This window comes from Tursiops truncatus, chromosome 17 (genome assembly GCF_011762595.2).
Source record: "Tursiops truncatus isolate mTurTru1 chromosome 17, mTurTru1.mat.Y, whole genome shotgun sequence".
Taxonomy (NCBI): domain Eukaryota; kingdom Metazoa; phylum Chordata; class Mammalia; order Artiodactyla; family Delphinidae; genus Tursiops; species Tursiops truncatus.
In genome coordinates this window covers 8,101,301-8,121,913 of record NC_047050.1, presented here as the reverse complement: position 1 = coordinate 8,121,913, position 20,613 = coordinate 8,101,301, and the positions used below count along the sequence as shown (strand labels likewise).

The window sequence follows — 20,613 nt, the reverse complement described above, 5'->3', positions numbered from 1 at the left end:
TAGAATGTGGAGAAGTAACATGTAAGTTCCAGGGTCTAGGTCTCAAGAGACCTTGTAACTTTTGCCCTTTCTCTCTTGGAACCCTGTAACCACTATAGAAGCCCAAGATGAAAGACTGCTTGGAGACAGAAGCCCAGCTTTCCAGCTGTCACAACTGAACCCAATTCACAGCTGACCCTACAGCTGATGCAGGCATGTAAGTGAACCCAGGCAAAACCAGCAAAGAACTACACAGTCAAGCCACGGGATCATGAGAAATAATATATCATTGTTGTTTTAAGACACTAAATTTTGGTACAGTTTGCTATGCATAATAGACAGTAGATCCAGATTGATACTGGGAAATGGAGTTGTGCTGTACCAAAAACTTAAAACATGTGGCACTGGTTTTAGTTCTGGGTTGCAGGTGAAGGCTGAAAGGCAGTGAAACTGTTGTTAGCAAAGGCTGGAAGAGCAGTGAGGAAACTGCTATTAGAGACTGGAGAAAGCCAGTTTGTGTTATCGGTGATGGAACATTTGCAAGACCGTTTTCTGGGGTAACGTAGAGCACAGAAAATGTACCGAAAGAACCTGTGACTATGGCAAAAAGTTGAAAGTGTCAACTGGCAGTTTTTGGTCATGTATGATAAATTATGTCAAAGGAGAGATGAACTAAAGAAGGAACTCTTCAGTATGAAAGACCCAGGATTTGTTGAGTTGGAAAATAAAATTATTTCCTATTCTCAGCCTCTCCCGCTAGCAAACAATTCTCAGTGTAAGAAATGGCTTCAAAATAGAGACCAAATCAAGGCTGTGCCTGTTGGTACTTCGCTAAACCTCACAAAGATTTAAAATGGCGCCCAATAAACACTTTCAGCTAGGCACTTTCTGCCTGCTTATCGTTGGGCATGACATGGAATGGGGCTTTCATGTAAGTCCATGGTAAGGGTAGGAGGAGACAGAGGCTCTGTTTACAGATGATATGATACTATATATATTAAAGACTCTACCAAAAACCTGTCAGAACTAATAAACGAATTCAGTAAATTTGCAGGATACAAACTCCATATACAAAAATCAATTGCATTTCTATACACTAACAATGAACTATCAGAAAGAGAAATTAAGAAAACAATCCCATTTACAGTAGCAGCAAAAACAAACAAACACAGGAATAAATTTAACTAAGGAGGTGAAATATTTGTGCACTGGAATATAAAAGATGAAAGAAATTGAAGAAGACGCAAATAAATGGAAAGATATTCTGTTCATGGATTAATGTTTTTAAAATGTCCACACTACCAAAGCACTACCCAATCTACAGATTCAATGCAATCTCTAACAAAATTCCAATGGCATTTTTCACAGAACAAGAACAAACAATCCTACAGTTTGTAAGGAACCACAAAAGACCCCGAATAGCCAAAGAAATCATAAGTGAAAAGAACAAAACCGGAGGCATCACACTTCCTGGTTTCAAACTAATATTACAGAGCTATCATAATCAAGACAGTATGGTTTTGGCATAAAACAGACACCAGAGAGAAAAAAACAGATACCTATGAAGAAACATCAGATTGACAATACACTTTTTTAAGGCAACCAAAATGCAATTAATTAATATCTTCAAAGTGTTTAGGGAAAACAATATTTAATCTAGATCCATATACCCAGTTAAAATATTATTTAAGAGTAAAGAAGAAATTACATTTTCATACGTACAGAGGTGGCTAGGAGAGTTTACTAGCCACAGCTACTCACTTCAGCAAGAAGGAAATAAATTCACAAAGAGGAGTCATGTGCAAGATTCAACAATGAGGGCTTCCCTGGTGGTGCAGTGGTTAAGAATCCACCTGCTAATGCAGGGGACACGAGTTCGAGACCCGGTCCAGGAAGATCTCACATGCCACAGAGCAACTAAGCTGGTGTGCCACAACTACTGAGACTGCACTTTAGAGCCCATGAGCCACAACTACTGATCCTGGGTGCCACAACTACTGAAGCCCGCGAGCCCTAGAGCCCGTGCTCCACAACAAGAGAAGCCACCACAATGAGAAGCCCGCGCACCTCAACGAAGAATAGCCCCCGCTCGCCGCAACTAGAGAAAGCCCACGTGCAGCAACCAAGACCCAACGCAGCCAAAAATAAATTAATTAATTTTTAAAAAAAAGATTCAACAATGAGCAAAGAAATTGATAAAACACCTTGGAAAATTTGAACAGGCATTAATTGTCAAGTGATAACAACAACAATAACAATAACTCTGGGTTTGAATACATGGTAGCACTAAAACAATAGATAGCAGTGATTTTAAATACGGGGAAGTTCAGAGAGAAGTTAGAGCTTTCTTTTTTCTTTATCCTGGATAAGAATAGAGAGATCGACCTCGAACTTTTTAGCAAAATCTGCTGGTAAAGCATCCATATTAAAATTTGGAGAATAACATGTAAAATAATAGAAGTAGATAACTTTCAAACCCAAAGGGTGGAAGTGGGGAAAAGGAAGAAACAATAAAACTTGATCAGACCAACAGAAAGCAGTGCTTTGATGACAGTATGCATAACAACACGTTGCATTGTACAGCAAGGAGAGAGGAGAGCTCTCATAGGCTGCTGGGGGGAATAGAGACTGGAACCTTATTTCTGGAAAGCAATTTAACTATATATGTACAAGAGCCATATGAGTTTTCATTGCTCACTAATTCAACTTCTTGGAATTTATCCTAAGGGGGGAAAACCAAAGATGTAGAGAAATATTTATATAGAAAGATGTTCATTATGCCATTATTTATACTGGTCAAAAATTGAAAATAGCCTAATGCTCAGCATTAATTGAGTTTTAAACTATCCACTCATAATTTTGTGCTTAATACGTGCTTAGTAAACTAATAAAATAACCATGATATAATTTTAACTGAAAAAAAACACAGATTAATAAACTAGTGGTCACCAGTGGGGAGAAGGAAGGCGGGAGGGACAAGATAGGGGTAGGGGATTAAGAGATACGAAATACTATGTATAAAATAGATAAGCAAAAAAGGACACATTGTACAGCACAGGGAAATATAGCCATTATTTTGTAATAACTTTAAATGGAGTATAATCTATAAAAATATTGAATCACTATGCTGTACACCCGAAACCAATATAGTATTATAAATTAACTATACTTCAATTAAAGAAATTTACTGAATTGAAAAAAGCAAATCAACAAAAAATAGTTGACACTTATTGAGTGCTAAGTATGGGTCAGTCATTTTTCTGAGCCTTTATTTGTATGAACTATTTTCATTCTCATTACAACTCTTTAAGGTTGATACTGTTACTCTTCTCATTTTATGGGTGATTAAATTGAGACCCAGAGTGTTTAAGTGATTCGTCCAGGCTCAGGCAGCTAGTATGTGGTGGAGCTCTGACTCACATTCAGGCAGTCCAGCCACAGCTCTTGAGCTCTATATCATAGTGCTACCCTGCTATCCAGTATAAGCCTGATTGTGTGTGTGTGTGTGTGTGTGTCTATGTGTGCAAAATATACTTCAATTCTCAGTGTAAAAAGTGGTTATAGCTCAGTGGGGGGATTGTGGATGATTTCCAATATCCTAATACTTTATTGTCATGATTATCATCAGTGCTTACTCTTTTATTTTCCAGTTATATATATACATATGCATATATATATATATATGTGTGTGTGTGTGTGTATAACTTTTTCAGATCCTATTCCGTCGTAGGTTATTGCAAGATATTGAATATAGTTCCCTGTGCTCTGCGGTGGATCCTTGGTGTTTGTCTGTTTCACGTGTAACAGTAATGCTTCCTCTTACAGCCACATGGCCCTCCATGTTTAGGATAGAGCGACAGGCCCATTTGGCAGCCCTTCCGTAATACTATCCAAGTAGGGTCTTTGCTCCCCAGGGCATCGCAGAACTGTATGCACAGGGAAATCAGTAAATCGAATGTGGGGTTCTTAAACAACTTTTGGCTGTGAGCCTCTTGAGAATCTGATGGAAGCTGGGTACCTTCTATACCAAATGCACATGGGTCTAAAATGTCAGGAGATTTCCAGATTCCCAGTGGCCAAATGTAGACCAAAAGTCTCTGCCCTCAGGTAAAATGAGCCAGGTCAATGTGTCTCACTTACCCAGCAGCTGCAATTACTTAGACACTGTGGAAAACAAGGAAGAAGGCATCTCCCACGTTTCTCCCCGGCTAAGGTGTCTATGAGCTCATGATGCTTTGCCAGTGTCCGTGTTCCTGTCCCCATCCCTGGGTGAACAGACCAAAGCAGTATAAATTTAAATCTATACATATAAAAATTATATTTTGGTCATGGTGGTGGGGTCAGGGTCATATGACACATGAGAAGGGCGTGGCAGCTCAAGTGAGGAGACCAAAGGGAGTGGGCCCAGGGACAGTGCTCTTTGGATCCCCACTGCCTTAGAGTAGGTGTTCAGGAAAGACACAGGGTGTAGTAAAAGATAAACAGAGAGCTAAGCTACTTTATGTTGCCCAGTATATTCTTGATGAGAGACAAAAGCTTGCATTTAATAGCTAGAAAAATCTAAACATAAAAATATAAAGGATAGTCACCACTTTGGTAAAAACAGGTTTAGTCCAAGTGTAGATGAACACATAGGTCCTTTTCTGTTAGGCTGGGCAAATAGTATAGAGAAGAAAGACACACAAGTCAGAAGGGGGCGTAGTATGTGAATCCAAGATGGGAAAAACCTTGGAAGAAAAACTGCCCAGTTTTCCATTTTGCACAGCTCCAGATGGAATCTGCATCAGAAGGTGCTTCGTGCCCTGCCTGCTGGTGCGTTAGGCAGAACTGTATTTCTGAGCGTACAGATGAGATGCCATAAAATTCACACGCTGCTGCAGCTCATTTACATTATTTCTTGGGATTCCCCATAGATCTTCACCCAAAGCATACAATTCAACACGCTCAGTTTTCTGGCTTCCTAATCCACAGAAAATTAGGAGAAAGGGTTTTGAAGCAAGCCCACTAACGATAGCCAATTAATAGCTAAGAGAAGAAAGGGGTACTAAAGACAAAACAAAACAAACAAAAGAATTAGAAAGTGCACATAGCGTGGCAGTCTGGGCCATGTAGCATGGGAACAAAGCCCATATGTTCCAAGAATCCTCATCACGATAGTTATTTCACAGCCCAGGGCATGGTAACTTATATTTACTGTTGTCAACATTTGTCATTTTATTTATTTATTTATTTATTTATTTTTTTTTTTTTTGTGGTACGCGGGCCTCTCACTGTTGTGGCCTCTCCCGTTGCGGAGCACAGGCTCCAGATGCTCAGACTCAGCGGCCATGGCTCACGGGCCCAGCCGCTCCGCGGCATGTGGGATCTTCCCGGACCGGGGCACGAACCCGTGTCCGCTGCATCGGCAGGCGGACTCTCAACCACTGCGCCACCAGGGAAGCCCCTCATTTAAAAAAAGTATTACACTATATTTGACAAGGGTAGGCAGTACATAATGCATTCTAAGGTGGTTTTTGTAAAAAAAAACACAACTGTATAAAATAACATTTTAAAATTGGCTTCTAAAAAGCAACCCTCAACTATCTGAAGATTTAACTTCTCTGGATGGGATACCCTCTTCCCTTACGAAGCCGTAAGGTAAATGAGGCATTGCAGTATTATTCTGGGGGGTTTCACAGATCAAATATCAAACTGAAATACTCTAGCTGTGGTGGTGTGATCTGCTAATCAATATGCGTGCTATAAAATTATATGATGGATTAACTCATCAGAAACTCATGAGGAAACGCGCGAGCGACATCAGCCACACAAACCTGTCAGGCTGAGGAGGGTCCAGAGTAGAAATAAGACGCCGCTCGCAAAGAATGAGGCGGGGAGTCGGGTTTCCGCCCCCTGAGCTCTGCAGGGAAGGAAGCACCCTGAACAATGGGCGCTTCTATAACACGAAACCTTCTCTCAACTCGGTCTTATGCACAGTGACACGCACGGAATACAGAATGTAAGAACTGAGAGAAAACCATGCAAGTCGTCTACTTCCACATCCTTATTAGGTGAGGAAATCGGCACCTGAGCTCATCGCACAGCGGATGGAGCCACGACAGACCCCGCAGTAGTGACTCCCGTCCCACGTCCTGGCTGCTCCTGCTGCTTCTAGGACATTCTCTGTCCCCCTTATGTCATGCTGAGGATCACTGGGCAGGCGGTAGACAGAGCATCCTCATCTCTTCCTCCTCCATTCTCAAGTTCAACTGCACACAACTCTGGTCCCCTTAACAAGAATATTGTCATTGGGAAGAGTCTACAAAGAGCTTCTCCCCTCTGGACTTTCCATTGTTCCAAACTTCTCCCCGGCAGTCAAGAGGGAGCGCTACTCCGTACCTGTGGATACCAAGGAGAAAAAGACACAGCCTCCTGCCTCCAGAAGCTTCCTGAAGCATGGAGAAGTGTGCAGCAAAGAAGATGCGTGTGACAGGCATTCAGGGAAGAACAAAGGAAGAGATCAGTGCTGCCCCAGCCGTGGACAAAGCTTCTTAGTGTGGAGAAGAGCTTTGAAAGAGGAGTAGGGCTTGATCTGGCCTCAAGCATAAAGCCCAGGTTCCTTGTGGCAAGCAGGGCCTTTCATTCCTGGCGTCTGCTTACCTCCTGAGCCACATCTCTCTCCACGTGAGCCCTTATAGTCTATGCTCAATGGGACCAACTGAGGCTCTTCCAACAAGGCTAGCTCTCTCTTCCCTGGATCCATGCACTCTGTGGTCTTTTTGCCTCAAACGGCCCCCCTCACATTCCTCCCCTCTACCTGCTCAGTCTTCCCTCTCCTTCAAGTCAGATAATGGCTTCGGGAAAATGTCTCTGAGGCCCCAGCTTCCCAATGGGTTAGATGCCTCTTGTCTGTGCTCCTGTAGGGCCCATGCTCACCTCATCATGGAAACGAAAACTAAATAGTAGGCACTAGGTAAGCAAAGGTGGGAAAGAGCTTCAATGAGTGAGGAGGGGGGAAGGGGGAGAGGAGGCTTACTCAGGTGGAAGATGTCCTTTGGATAAGGAAAGTAATGCCAGATGCTTAAGGTTTTCTATGGCAAAATGTGTGGCAAAGAGACTGAATCAGTTTTGTTAGGGAGCCCGTAAGGATTCCCGAGCAGGGAATTTGTAATAAATTGTGAGCAATCAGAGATTAGGTGACACAATCCCCAGAAGCAGAGCCCAAACATAACTGGGTATCATGAAGAAGGAGAGAGAGAAATACTCAGAATCAAACCACCAACCAGTCTTGTGATTTTGTCCAGATTAAACACCCTCTATTTAAAATGAAGATAATTCTCCTTCATAAATTGTTGGGAGGATTAAATTAACAACGTGGCACAGGAGATGCCCATTGCCTGGGAAGCATTACCAATATTAGCATACTCTTAGCCGGGAAGACACTGGGTGTTACTTGCGGGAGTGCCAGATTTGAAATTAGATTCGGAGACACTCAGCAGGGAGCATTAGAGACGGGGAAGAAACAGAGGCAAAGAGAAGAGAAAAATGATGAGAAACGAAAAGAGAATTTGCAAAGAAAAAACAACACATCACTTTAAAACCCTCACAACAAAATTTCCCTTCTCTTTATTTTCCTGTCTGATGCTGCGTTTCTCAGCATAGTGGCAATAACTTCTACTGCTTTATGGGACTCACAATAAATGGCTTCTGAGCTTGATTTACAGCCTCGGCGAAGTGCAGGCATTTAATCATCCCCAGCAGCTATTTAAGGTTCCGTGTATCACCGTTCAGGAGCGATTATCTAGGAACCATATAAGGGCAGGAGAGCTGGGCGCTGGTGCTAGGACTGAGGTTCAGCGCTCAGGCACTGGGGGGTTTCCTTGGAAGCTCTACAGTGTGCTTCTTGTAAAGGGATCAAAAGATGCTTCCCGGCTGATGGAGAACTGGGGAAAGCAGCGAACTGCCCAGAAGAGCTTCAGATCATACGAGAAAAGGCCCCACAGCTCGCAATGCACTCGTTCGGGAAGTCAGCTACGCCCTTGAGAAAACCTCACCGTGAACGCAGCACACAGACAGCACCGTGATTAAAAACGCCCTTTCTCCGTGCCCTCTTTCACTACCGCTGGCTTTTAAAGAGCAGACCCAGGCTGTGCCCCCCCCGGAGCAGCGTTTCAAGTCGAGTAAGTGAGCAAAGCTCTGGGTCGGCCGCTTTATCCAGGCCACGCTCCAGGCAGGAGGAATTTATTCTTAGACCCTCAAATTTCCAGGCATCAGAGGAGACTTCCTTATCTACAAAGTAATGAGTGTCATGTCTTTTAAACTCCTGGGTTTGTAAGTGAGAATTTGCGAGGAGCAGGTGGCCTGGAAAGATATGCTGTCAATGAAAGCTTGCTCTCCTGGTTCCCCCCCTGCTGCCAACCTGCCCGGCCTTTGTAACAATGTTACAGGAGCCGTGTGACATCTGACAGCTCCCTGAGGGGCAGCCACCCAGTTAGGCAGGAGCGTGCACTGCTGTGTTATCTCAGAGCAGAGACCCCACTGCTCTGCCTTCCATTCAATGCACACGGGAGACGCTTCTAACGGGCATGCTTTCAAGGACCTGAGCTCAGTCGAAGGGGATGTTGACAGTGGGCCGGAAGCAGCTGAGCCCCCGACTAAGCAGAATTAGAGTGTGAGTGCTGAAGAATGTCTGACAAGGAGTTCTTACGGAGGAAGAAGGGGATTTAAAAGAAATATTTGAGGAACTATTTGACTAACCCACGTGGCGAGCCGTACACTCATCCAGCAGGTTGAGGAGGCAGAGTAAACTCTTCTAGCTTCATTTCCATATCAATCACCAGCTTTTCAGAAGCACGTAACAGAGATGTGGTCCATCTTATAAGGTCTTTAAACCGAATGAGAAATTGTATCTTGGGCATTTTACATTAGATCGACGTGGGAAAACCACCTGAATGATGGAAGAAAGGACATGGCTGTCTGTGTCAGACCCCTTCCTACCTAGCACCTCATTTAACCCTCACAGCTCTACCAAGGACACACGATTATTACCAGACAGTGAGGAAACCGAAGGTTAGAGGAGTTATGTATGTCGCCAAGGTCACAGAGCTGGTAAGCTGTGGAGCTGGGGTTCTGTTTGCCAACTGAAAGCTGACTCATCTTAGTGGAAGGAACAGGTGGGCAAAGATGACGTTTTCGATCACTATCTTAGATCACACTCGTACTAGGACCACTTTCTGTGACATATTCCAAGCAGTATCCAGATTCCTTTGTTGGGCTGGGGTTTTTAAAAAGTCAAAGTTGTTTTTGTTGTTACTCTTATTATGGCCAAATAATTAGGGTTGAGATTGGACAGGATCTTCAACGTTTGATTTGCCAGGTTTCTATGAGATTGGAGGACGTGGCAACAGGACTTCCCTGTTAAGCTATGAGAGCCTTTTCAAGTGTTTGGGACCTTGAGTGACCAAGAGAGGCTTGCTCACTCATACCTTGCTGAGAGCCCTCCAGAGTGTCTGATCAAATGGCCCCCAAGTTTGGCAAATGCGTTCTAGTGGTGAGCTATACAGAACGGTATTTGAACAATGGAATTAGGTCTGAGATCCAGCTCATTTTAGCCATTTACCAGCTGTGTGACCTTGGATGGGTCACCTAACCTCTCTGAGTCTCAATCTCATCACCTGCAAAATAAGGATATGAATAGTGACTACCTAAGAGCATTACTGCCTGCCGCAGGGTAAGCACTCAACACTGTCTGACTTTGTGGTTGTGATACTCTCCTTCTCCTTCTCCTTTCAACTTTGCCCATTGCCAAGGTCACAACAATTGGAAAACTAATCACTCCCAGAACGATGCTGGGAATGTTTCTGTAGGAAGAACAGAGAGCTAGACCTTTTCCTGAACCTGCCTCGATAGGGCCTGGGACTGGGGAGGAGGGTTGCCTCATGGCCCTGGTGAGAAGCACTAAGTCCACCTGACTTGCCTCCCCCTTGGCTACCCAACATTCAGCACTGACATTTTGGAAATCTGGCCCCTCGTTCACAAATTCTTATACTTAGGACAGTAAAACTGAACGAGGTGTAGACCCCCCGCTGCTTGTGAAAAGCTCTTTTATTTTCTTAGATTCCATATATATGTGTTAGCATATGGTATTTGTCTTTCTGACTTACTTCACTCTGTATGACAGACTCTAGGTCCATCCACCTCACTACAGATAACTCAGTTTCGTGGCATAGCACAGGGAGATCAGCTTGGTGCTTTGTGACCACCTAGAGAGGTGGGATAGGGAGGGTGAGAGGGAGGAAGACGCAAGAGGGAAGGGATATGGGGACATATGTGTATGTATAACTGATTCACTTTGTTATAAAGCAGAAACTAACACACCATTGTAAAGCAATTATACTCCAATAAGGTTGTTAAAAAAAAAAAAAGCTCTTTTATGCTCTTCCAAAAGCTAAAGGTGAACCTCCGTCAAGTGGCTTATTTATAGTCTGAAGACTTACATCCCACCCACTAGCTCAGGGTTTTACTCAGAAGAGAAAACCCACTTAATGCGCATCTCCCACCACCGTGCTGTCGAGACGCAGGCCACGCCAGCCCTTTGGAGGCTGCCACAGCTCAGCAATAACCGGTGACGTCTGAAGGAGCTGGATCGCCAGCATATCCTTTAGCTCCATCACGTCTGGCATGAGGCGACGAGGAGAAGCTGAACGCCTGTCCAGAAAAAAAGTGTGAGTGGAAAAGCGCCCGTTCCCTGAGAGCAGATAGATCCTCGGTTGATTTCTTCGTTGCAAAGTAAACATGGCAGTGTCCTTGCTTTCAGAATTGTGACAGCAGGAAGGTCAAGTGCCCTAGTATCATTCATCTTCCTGTCGTTTCACACCTGGAGGGACTGGGAGGGGGGGGGCGGGGGGCTTGTGTGAGATGCCATTCTGGGATGCGGAGCTCCTTTGGACCTTCAGGAACTCGCCCAGAGCTGGCCAACTCTAACTGTTCAGCGCGTCTCTGGAGTGCATGGAGGAACGAGTGAACCTTGGATTCATCCCGCTAAACAACAGCAAGTCTTACAGTAGATAATTACGCTATAAAGTGGTAACAGTACTTGTTTCCATACACTGAACGCTAACGGTGTGTCAAAGACTCCGCCAAGGGCTTCCCTGGTGGCGCAGCGGTTGAGAGTCCGCCTGCCGATGCAGGGGACACGGGTTCGTGCCCCGGTCCGGGAGGATCCCACATGCCGCGGAGCGGCTGGGCCCGTGAGCCATGGCCGCTGAGCCTGCGCGTCCGGAGCCTGTGCTCCGCAACGGGAGAGGCCACAACAGTGAGAGGCCCGCGTACCGCAAAAAAAAAAAAAAAAAAAGGCTCTGCCAAGTGCTTTGCCTGTATTATCTCGGATCCTCACAGCAACCTTAGCTAGGGTCACTGCCAGGTCCCATTTGAGAAAGCCGAAAACTTAAAGAGCTACGTCACCCAGAGTCACATAGCTCACAAGTGGTAAAGCTGGGATTGAACCATACTCTTAATCACTGGTCCCTAACCTATGGACCCAATTCTCATAAGTACCATCTCATGAGGAGTCAAAAAACTGCACACGGGCCCTAGTATTTTCTGCAGCCTGAATACATTACAGGCCCAGCTCTTACGTATACTGTTATTTTTCAAGTGTTACTAATGCTACTGCGTTTAATAAAATACTGATCACATAGTTAAAAAAAGACTAGCATGTCTATTGTTCAGCACCCCACCCGTCTTCTTATTTGCTCAAACTGAAGTGATGGGTCCCTCTCCACTCCCTTTCTTCCCACTCTTATTAGGGACTAGACGGGCCCTCCCCATTGAGCCTCCAGATTCATCTCAACTTCCGGTGCACCCAACTTGCAATGCTCATCCTTCACTGTCTGAGCCCCTGGGAACTCTCGAGGAATGGCTTTGTTTTTTACACCGAGACACCCTGGGCTTCTTGGCTAGGAGAGGGCGCTGAAAGGAGGCTGTGAAAAATCTTGCATTTGGACCCCAGGGCTGCTTTGCCACTTAGCAACACACCAGTGATTCAGATTTTGATTGTAAGAAGCTCTGGAAGCTTTGAGTTCAGGGTAGGAATGAGACCATAGCTAGGGTTTCATGGGAAGGCATAGTCTTTCTATTCAGACAGGCAAGAGAAGCATTTCATCTCTTTTATAGATTACCTACACACATAACATAGATCCTTGCAGGACTATGGTAGGAATTATAAATTATATGTATCAAACACTTGGCACAAAGGCAATTAACAAAGGGTGTTAGTGACATTGATGTTAGGACGTTTTTAGACACGCCCCATCAGGGGTTCTCACAGTGGGTTCTAGCTCCCCTAAGGGCTTTGGAAATATGAAGGTGGTCGTTCAGGTGATGACGGTACCTGGGACAGGGGATGCTAGACGTTCCCAATGCTGGACACAGTCCTGCACATTAAGAACTAAGCAGCTTCAAATCCAGTTGTGCTTCTTTTGAGAATCTCTGCTCTTAAGTCTTAGATCCTCTCCACTGTGGTCGTCTTCATCTACACCCTTGTCTACCACCAGGAAATCCACTTCCAGCCTTTCAGAAGCTCCGTGGATATTTTGAAATATCTAATCACTCAGGAGCTGAGCAGTCAGCTGCAAGTGTCTTTGCAATGAGCTTGGAATTGGAAGCCTTGAGTCTAAGTTTTTCCATTGATGAGTCATAATGCTCCGTGTTTAGAAAGTATCCTCTCCTCCCCAAACCTCTTCTTTGTTATTTGTAACTTAGTGATACTGAAACTCCTCAAATGGTTATGAGCATCACATCAGAAAGTGTACATGGAAATGCTTGGGAACCATAAGGTCCTAACAGCTGTATAGAGTATGGATGTACAGAATTATACACTGTAATATAACTGACTAGGAACCAACTTAAGGCTCTTCCCTGGAGAAATCTGATTGGCCTGAGCAATGCTGTGCTGAGCCATACTGGAACGCAAAGCACAAGGAAAATTCAATAATTCTTATCCTGCCTTCTTGAAAATTTGGATATTCTGTTCGTCAGGAAGTTTTGTTTGCGTTAATTTTGATTCTAAAAAATATCTTATGACAATGTTCTTTACTTTGATTAATGAAGTGTTTCGGTGCCCCCTTCAATTTTGCATCCCAAGCAAATGCACCAACCCCTCACCCTTGTCCCAGCCCTGGGGCTGAAGCCGTGGCTCAGGCTCCCTGATCTTCAATCCAGATGGCTGTGCTTCCGTGCAAATCTTTTGTCCCTGGTTCTGTATCTTGGGGAAAGAGAGTCTACAGGATTCATTGCCTTCTTATAATAACTCTGTATACTCGAAGGTAGTAATCAAGCTGTCCATCAGCTGCCTTTTCTCTCTGCTGAATTACCCTAACGTGGCTCTTCCTTAAAACGCCTCAGCCTCCTCAAAGAACCAACTTTGCAACTAATTTTCCACCTGGCTGCTGATTTTTTTTTTTTTTTTTTTTTGCGGTACGCGGGCCTCTCACTGCTGTGGCCTCTCCCGTTGCGGAGCACAGGCTCCGGACGCGCAGGCTCAGCGGCCATGGCTCACGGGCCCAGCCGCTCCGTGGCATGTGGGATCTTCCCGGACCGGGGCACGAACCCGCGTCCCCTGCATCGGCAGGCGGACTCCCAACCACCGCGCCACCAGGGAAGCCCTGGCTGCTGACTTTTGAGCTTTCAGTTGTGGGAAACAAACAGTACACTGACAAAAGAATGTCCAGTGTAATTTTATATATTTTGATTTACAATGCATTTCCAATTGTTTTGTCCCCCATTAAAGTACTTGGGGACCAGCTGGTCTGCACATGGCACCAACAGATACTATTGGAGTCTATTGTGGGGCTTGCATTACCTGGACTGCTCCCCGCCAATGCTTTTCTGATATCCTGAGACTACAGTAAACATAACAGGTAGGGACACTAAGACCAGGTGACTTCTTAGAGCCTGCCAGCCACAGCTGAGCTACCATGGAGGACTTTGGAGCATGGTGGCTTGGGGTCTTAGCTGTATTGTCTATACTTTTCAGGAGGAGGCAAGTTAGTAATGGCATCAAATTCTGCTGCCCTTAGAAACAACATCTTGTGACCTGATATCCTAGATACTTGCCTGCTTTGAGGTTTTTTCTTAAGAAAGAGCTGCCATTTACTGACTAGAGCTAATCTGTGATCATGGTCATCCCCACTTCACAGGTGAGAAGCTGAGGATAATAAGAATTTAAGCAACTTGCTCAGGATCACATAGCTGGTTAGGAGGCGGCTGGAATTTGAAGCTGGCCATCTGGCTTCAGAGTTTGTGCATTTAATCACTAGCCGATTCTGCCCCTTGGACACCATCAGCTAGAGTACTTGGGGTTAATCCTTGCAACAGCTCCACATGCCAGGTACTAGATCCATTTCCATTTGATAATATTGAGGCTCCAGAAAGTAAAATAACCTGACCCACTTTTAGCTCTTTTGTTAACTGAGCAAAATCCAGAAAAAAATAGACGAGTTCTTCTGTGCTCACGTTTTCCCCTTGGTGGGAAGGGCATTCCTGGGCAGATCAGGCTGTGTGGCCCCGTGCAAGTATGCAGCTCATAAAGAAACAAGAAATAGACGTCTTTTTTATCAGATCTTAGGGGACAAGTTGGGAATTCTTGCCAACGTTGTTATGAATCTGGGTGAAAAAATCAAAAGGCTCATTGAACAAGAGTGTTTCCTTAGGTCTCCGTTACACACCAGGCTGCTGAGCTGAAATGCACACTCTGCTGACCCTGGAGGTGCCAGCTGCATTGTATGAACGAGTAGATGGGCGCTGATTTAATCTAACCCGTTTCGGTTCAGCCCGGCAGCCTCAGGAAAGACAGAAGTCGGCTGAGGAGGCCAGTTTGTGCTCGGAGGCTCCTGTGCTCTGTGGGCACACCTAGCCCTGCACACGCCCCTGGAGGGTAGCACTCCTCATCACTCACTGTTCTGGGCTCTTACTCAGGCTGTCTGGGTCTAGATGAATGAGATTTACATCGTTTTAATAAATATTAATAACCATTTTAATCTCAGTAAACCTTTTATATAAGGCGTTCAAATCACTTTCCAGTCATCTCGGGCTCCCCACGAGAGTCAAGTAATCATTCTGCAAAGCTGTGCTAACTCTTCAGCCCTTCAAGGTTCCATTAGGCTAGGTCTGTGTGACAGGGAACACTTCTGGGGAGAAAGCTAACAACTGCTGAGGATGGGCAAGGGGCAGCTCACACTCGTCGGCCCACTTCTGTTCTCAAATATTGTACGCCTGTCTCTATTTTTACCTTATTTACCATCTGTGCTCTGTTATATTTGTAGTGGGAGGTTTAATAGTGTTTGTGATAATACTAGAAGCTAACATTAATTGTTTACTATGGGCCAAGCAATGCGCTGTGTACCTTAAATGCCTTGTTTCATTCAGTCCTCCCAACTACATTATTAAATAACCATCAAGAGGCAGCTTGTCCCAGGTCATATAACCAGTAAATCACATGACAGTATCCAGGTTCAAATTGAGGTTTGTTTGCTTCTAATCATCTTTGGCTATCAGTAAGGTAGCCTTGTCGTTCACCTTCTTGTTAAAGCCAAAGCGGTTTGGAACAAATAGTATTCTACAATTTGAAACAAACTGCTTCAAGTAGACCCAGCTTTGGGAGGGGTAGGAGGGGTGGAAGAAAGAGAGAGAGAGAGAGAGAGAGAGAGAGAGAGAGAGAGAGTGTGTGTGTGTGTGTGTGTGTGTGTGAGAGAGAGAGAGAGAGAGAGAGAGAAGAAAGGATTACTTCAAAGAACCTAGTGAATCAGGAGCCTATAAAGTGAATTTTAAAATCCCTCTCCATGCATAGGATCAGGCTGAATGAGCTTCACATTCATGCGCCATTAGAGCTAGAAGATACCTCAGGAATTACCTAGTTCAAGCTTTTTATTTTACACCTGAGGAAACTGAGGACCAGAGACGTGAAGTAACTCTTTCAAGGTTATCTTAATCATAAAGATTTGAATTATTCCCTTAAAGGCTTGTTTCTTCTTGCTTCTTAACACATTTTGAGGTACATACAGACCAAAGACTAATACAAAACAGGCTATTTCCTGATGATTTATCCCCTCACGTGTAAATCATCGCTTACTGGTGTTCTGTGCATCTTCCATCTTAGCAGAGACAAGTTCTCCAACACGTTCAACTAAGCACAGATGAACTCAGCATGATCCTTCTCCAGAATCATCATATTTTTCTGTTTCGAAATCCAAAATGTTCATGTGCCCTTTTCAAGAGGACACTCAAAAGGAATTCTCCTGTGGTAGATGGGGGTTAGCTGTCTATGTGTTTGCACCGTAACTGGACAGTGGGTGGCCCAAGGGGTTGTTTGCTGGAGGGACCTTGTATTTTCATCGTGTTCATCATGTCCTTGTGCCTTAGCGCAAGCCCTGGCACAAAGTCTACACTTGTCACATGTTTGTTGAGTGGATGATATATGCGAGAATGTAAAGACCTGGAAATCTTTCTCATCAGTAGAGCACTGTAACAAGAGGCTCATCCTTAATGCTTATGGAATAACAGAACAGAGACATAGCAGGGCAGCCCAGGCCTATGTGCAGACCTGAACAATCTCTAGGCTGAGAGTGTTAAAACATTCAAATACCTTTGCAGGGTTAGATTGCTCTATTCCAGTTTATCAGCCAGAAAACAGCCAGTGGTCCCTAAGGTGTCCCATACTAATCATCATTTTTAGGAGGAGGAATAGTCACATGAGGCACTAAAGGGGCACCCTAGAAATTCCTTTTAATTATATTTGGGGGAGGGGCTCTTTGGTATATTTTTAAAGTTAAATGTATGTTTCCCCAAATACCATAATTTCAATATGATCCCCCTGTGAGAGCTCAAGCCACAGGTGAAGTTTTGGAGATTAATTCATGCATTCTTTTGTATTCAACATTTATTGCCTATTGGACCATGTGCCCAAGAGATAAACATGAAAAAGTCACAGTCTCCTGCTCTTAAGGAACCTGCAGTCTTGGGAGGAGGGATAAGAAAGAACACACAAGCAAACACACAATTACAGTAAAGCTAGGTTAAGATAACTTGCTCTCAAGTCAACCCCACTCTGTATTTCACTAGTTGTGTGACACTGAATGAGTTACTTAACTTCTCAAGACCTTGTGTCATCAAATGTAAAATAGGGATCATAGGAACACCCATCATGCAAAGTTCTTGAGTGGATTAAATGAGATAATATATGTACATATAAATGCTTAGCAGAGTATGTGGTATGTTTTCAAAAATATTAACTAAAATAACAGTGGTTCTTATACTCCAACTGTAACTACTTTAACGGAAATATGTGAGCAGAGGAAGGCACCTCACTGAAACAGGTTGGGATGGAAGGTAGGTAAAGACTACCTTCCCGAAGAACCATAGAGATAGGTGTGAGTCAGTAGGCAGGTTATGTCCAAGATGGTTGGACTTGGCATAAGAAATGGTTGATCCCTCCCTTAAGTAGCTGGTGGGGCAAGTCCAGAGGCTTGGAGGCATGTTGAAACCTCAGCTATTTAAGACAAGGCTTACACTTCCAACCAGAGAGCATGAAAAAGGGCAGAGGGTGAAGAAGAGCAGGAGATGCAGAAGTTGGATCATACAGAGCTTTACTTTACTTGGAAGACCTTGCAGATCACTGAAGAATTTTAATGAGAGGAGCGACGTCATGGAATTTTGGAAGGGTGACTCTGATGATGGTAAAGACTGCAATGCCTCTAGACCAGAGGCAGGGACTCCAGTCAGGAGGCTGTCTCAGTGATGCGCAGGTGAGAAAATAATGAGAAATTACACTAGGGCAGTAGCCATGGGGGCAAAGAGAGTGAAGAGATTTGAGGTGGTTTTAAGAAGAAAGGGGTAGCACTTGGCAATTAATTGGATGTGAGCAGCAAGGGCAAAGGAGCGGTCCAGGAAGACACCCAGATTTCTGGCTCGAGAGACTGGAGGGATGGAAGAGCGGGGAGAGCGGGAAAGATGCTGCACTCCGTTGGGACGTGTTGAGTTTATGGTTCTTTATAGGACTTTGCGGGAGGAATGGCCGGCAGGCATTTGGATGGGAAGGTCTGGCACGCAGAAGAAAGGTCGGATATTAAAGTCATGGAGAGGATCCAAGAAATTAGTTCATGTGTTAAAAACACTTGACTTAAAGCCATCTACTGAATCCATTTTTGTTGTTGTTGTTAAAGATGAGAACCCTAAAGACAGAATATATGGTTCTCCTAGAAGACCAGATTTCAATTTCATTAAAACAAATGACCCACTTTGATGAATAGAGGTCTCTTACAATTCTAAAACTGTGATTCTTTTGTTCCAAAACATCGCTGTGGATCTGTAATCACCTATTGATGACAGTAAAAGACCTGTGGCCTTAAAATTCTCTTTGTGGACGTGTAGAATATATACTTTTAAATAAGAGCCCGTTGTCTGTAAAGGCATACAGCCCCAAACATGCAGTGACAATGCTTATGAAAAAGAAAAAACAAAGACACTATCTACATTTACCTACTCTGATCCCAATTGGCTGCAAACAGCAGAAGAATCTTCCTGCCATAGTGATCGCGGTTTTCCAGCACTCCAGGGAAGCCATCGATGAGGGCCCTCTTAATGCCAGGATCATCAGCCTTGAAGTTTTTGAACATGTCCAGGTTTAGCTGGCGGTACTGGAAGTACTGGGCCAGGAGTCTAAAGGCATCTGCTTGGTGAAACTTCCTGGCTCGGAGGAATCTCAGGATGAAGGCATCATCTGTGCGTAAAAATCCAATGTCAGGCCTGGTGATGATCATGTCCCTGACTTGCTGAATATCCTGGTGTAAAACGTCTGGGTTTTCATTCAGTTCTAGGCGAGCTTTCTCTATAGTCTCTGGGCTGAGTCCAGCCTGTAAATGGGTCATCTTGGCCAAATCTCCTTTCCAAGCACTTAATTTCTGATATTCGGGAAGAAAAGAGACTGGTCCCATTCACGTGATGGTCTGCTGAAATTGTGGCCCATTCAACAGTTTTTTTTACTACCAAGCTGCCACTGAAACAGACAAATAGAGGGTCTTCTTTCTGTTCCTGGAAAGCAGTAGGACATCCAGGTCCTATGTGGTGGCGGCCATCCCAGAGAGAAGCAAAAGCGAGGCCATTGCTTACTGCAAAACAAATGCACACAAGAGAAACAAACAGAGATGATACAAAGAAAGTCTGGGTAAGTTAACTGGAACTCAGAAAAGCAGTATATTATGCTGCAGATCTGATTAGAAGAATAAAGGGTATATTTTCTTTAAAAGAGGATACTTGGCCTAATTTTATTATTGACAACTTCAGTGTGTAATATGCAAGTATTTGCAATACGTTTAGGAAGTTTTTAGTTACATTGACTAGTTAACATGATAGCGTATGGTCAGATTAGTAATAGATTGCTTTTTTATGAATCACCCAAGAAGAGAGAAAAATCCTCCTCTGTTACCGCCTGCTTTATGGGGCCGTTCACAGGCCTCCTATCCAGAGACGTTATGGCCTCCCATTAGCTTCTTTTCTCAGTTTCTTTCACAGAAATACGCCCTCCCCCACCTGTTTTAAAGGCAGCCATTTGCAGCTTAACAATAAAAAGGGACATTTAAAAGTCACCCTATTTTCACCCCACAGTACCTAATTACTCAAAACTAAACTCAGTACACTGGAGCAGGGAGGAAAGGACAGGCTTATGGCTGGAAGCTTGACCTTCAGTCATCAAATTCAACAGCAGTGAGAAAGGGTCTCATGTGCGGACATTTACAAGTGGTTTTACTATTCTACTAAAGACAAAGGGACTTGAGGATTTCTCTGGTGGAGCAGTGGTTAAGAATCCGCCTGGCCAATGCAGGGGACACGGGTTTGAGCCCTGGCCCGGGAAGATCCCACATGCCGAGGAGCAACTAAGCCCGTGCGCCACAACTACTGGGCCCACATGCCACAACTACTGAAGCCCGTGTGCCTAGAGCCTGTGCTCCACAACAAGAAAAGCCGCAACAATGAGAAGCCCGTGCACCACACAAAGACCCAACACAGCCAAAAATATAAATAAATAATAAATAAATTTATTTTTTTAAAAACAAAAGGCAAGGGGACTTGAAACTCTTGGTTGTCTCCCTACCTAACCCAATATCCATATGGACTTACAAGTCATTTTTTCGTATAACTTTTCTGTTGTCCTGAGATATTATTTTACTCATGATAATGATTGTTTTTTGTTTGTTTGTTTTGTTTTTCCCTTGGTGAAATGAATTTATTTATTTATTTTTAATTTATCTTTTATTGAAGTATGGTTGAATTATAATGTAGTGGTAATTACTACTGTACAGCAAAGTGACTCCATCATACATATACATAGTCTTTTTCATATTCTTTTCCACTATGGTGTATCACAGGATACTGAATATAGTTCCCTGTGCTCTACAGTAAGACCTTGTTGTGTTTCCATGCTATATATACTAGTTTGCATCTGCTAATCCCACACTCCCAATCCAACCCTCGCCCACCCACCTCCCCCTTGGCAACCGCCAGTTTATTCTCTCTGTCTCTGATTCTCTTTGTTTCACAGCTAGGTTCATTTGTGTCATATTTTAGATTCCACATATAAGTGATATCAGATGGTATTTGTCT

At 44.0% G+C, this 20,613-nt stretch overlaps 1 protein-coding gene across 16 annotated transcripts in view; it reads left to right on the top strand.

The window, feature by feature from the left end:
* ASPH (aspartate beta-hydroxylase) overlaps nt 1-20,613 on the top strand; it is a 418,870-nt gene that overhangs the window by 323,315 nt on the left and 74,942 nt on the right. For 3 of the 16 annotated variants that reach the window (XR_012327194.1, XR_012327195.1, XR_004522877.2), the window contains exon 28: nt 99-196. The exons of the other annotated variants lie outside the window; for them this stretch is intronic. The gene's annotated coding sequence lies outside the window, so the exon portion shown is untranslated. The remainder of the gene's footprint in view (nt 1-98; nt 197-20,613) is intronic. 16 annotated transcript variants of the gene reach the window in all.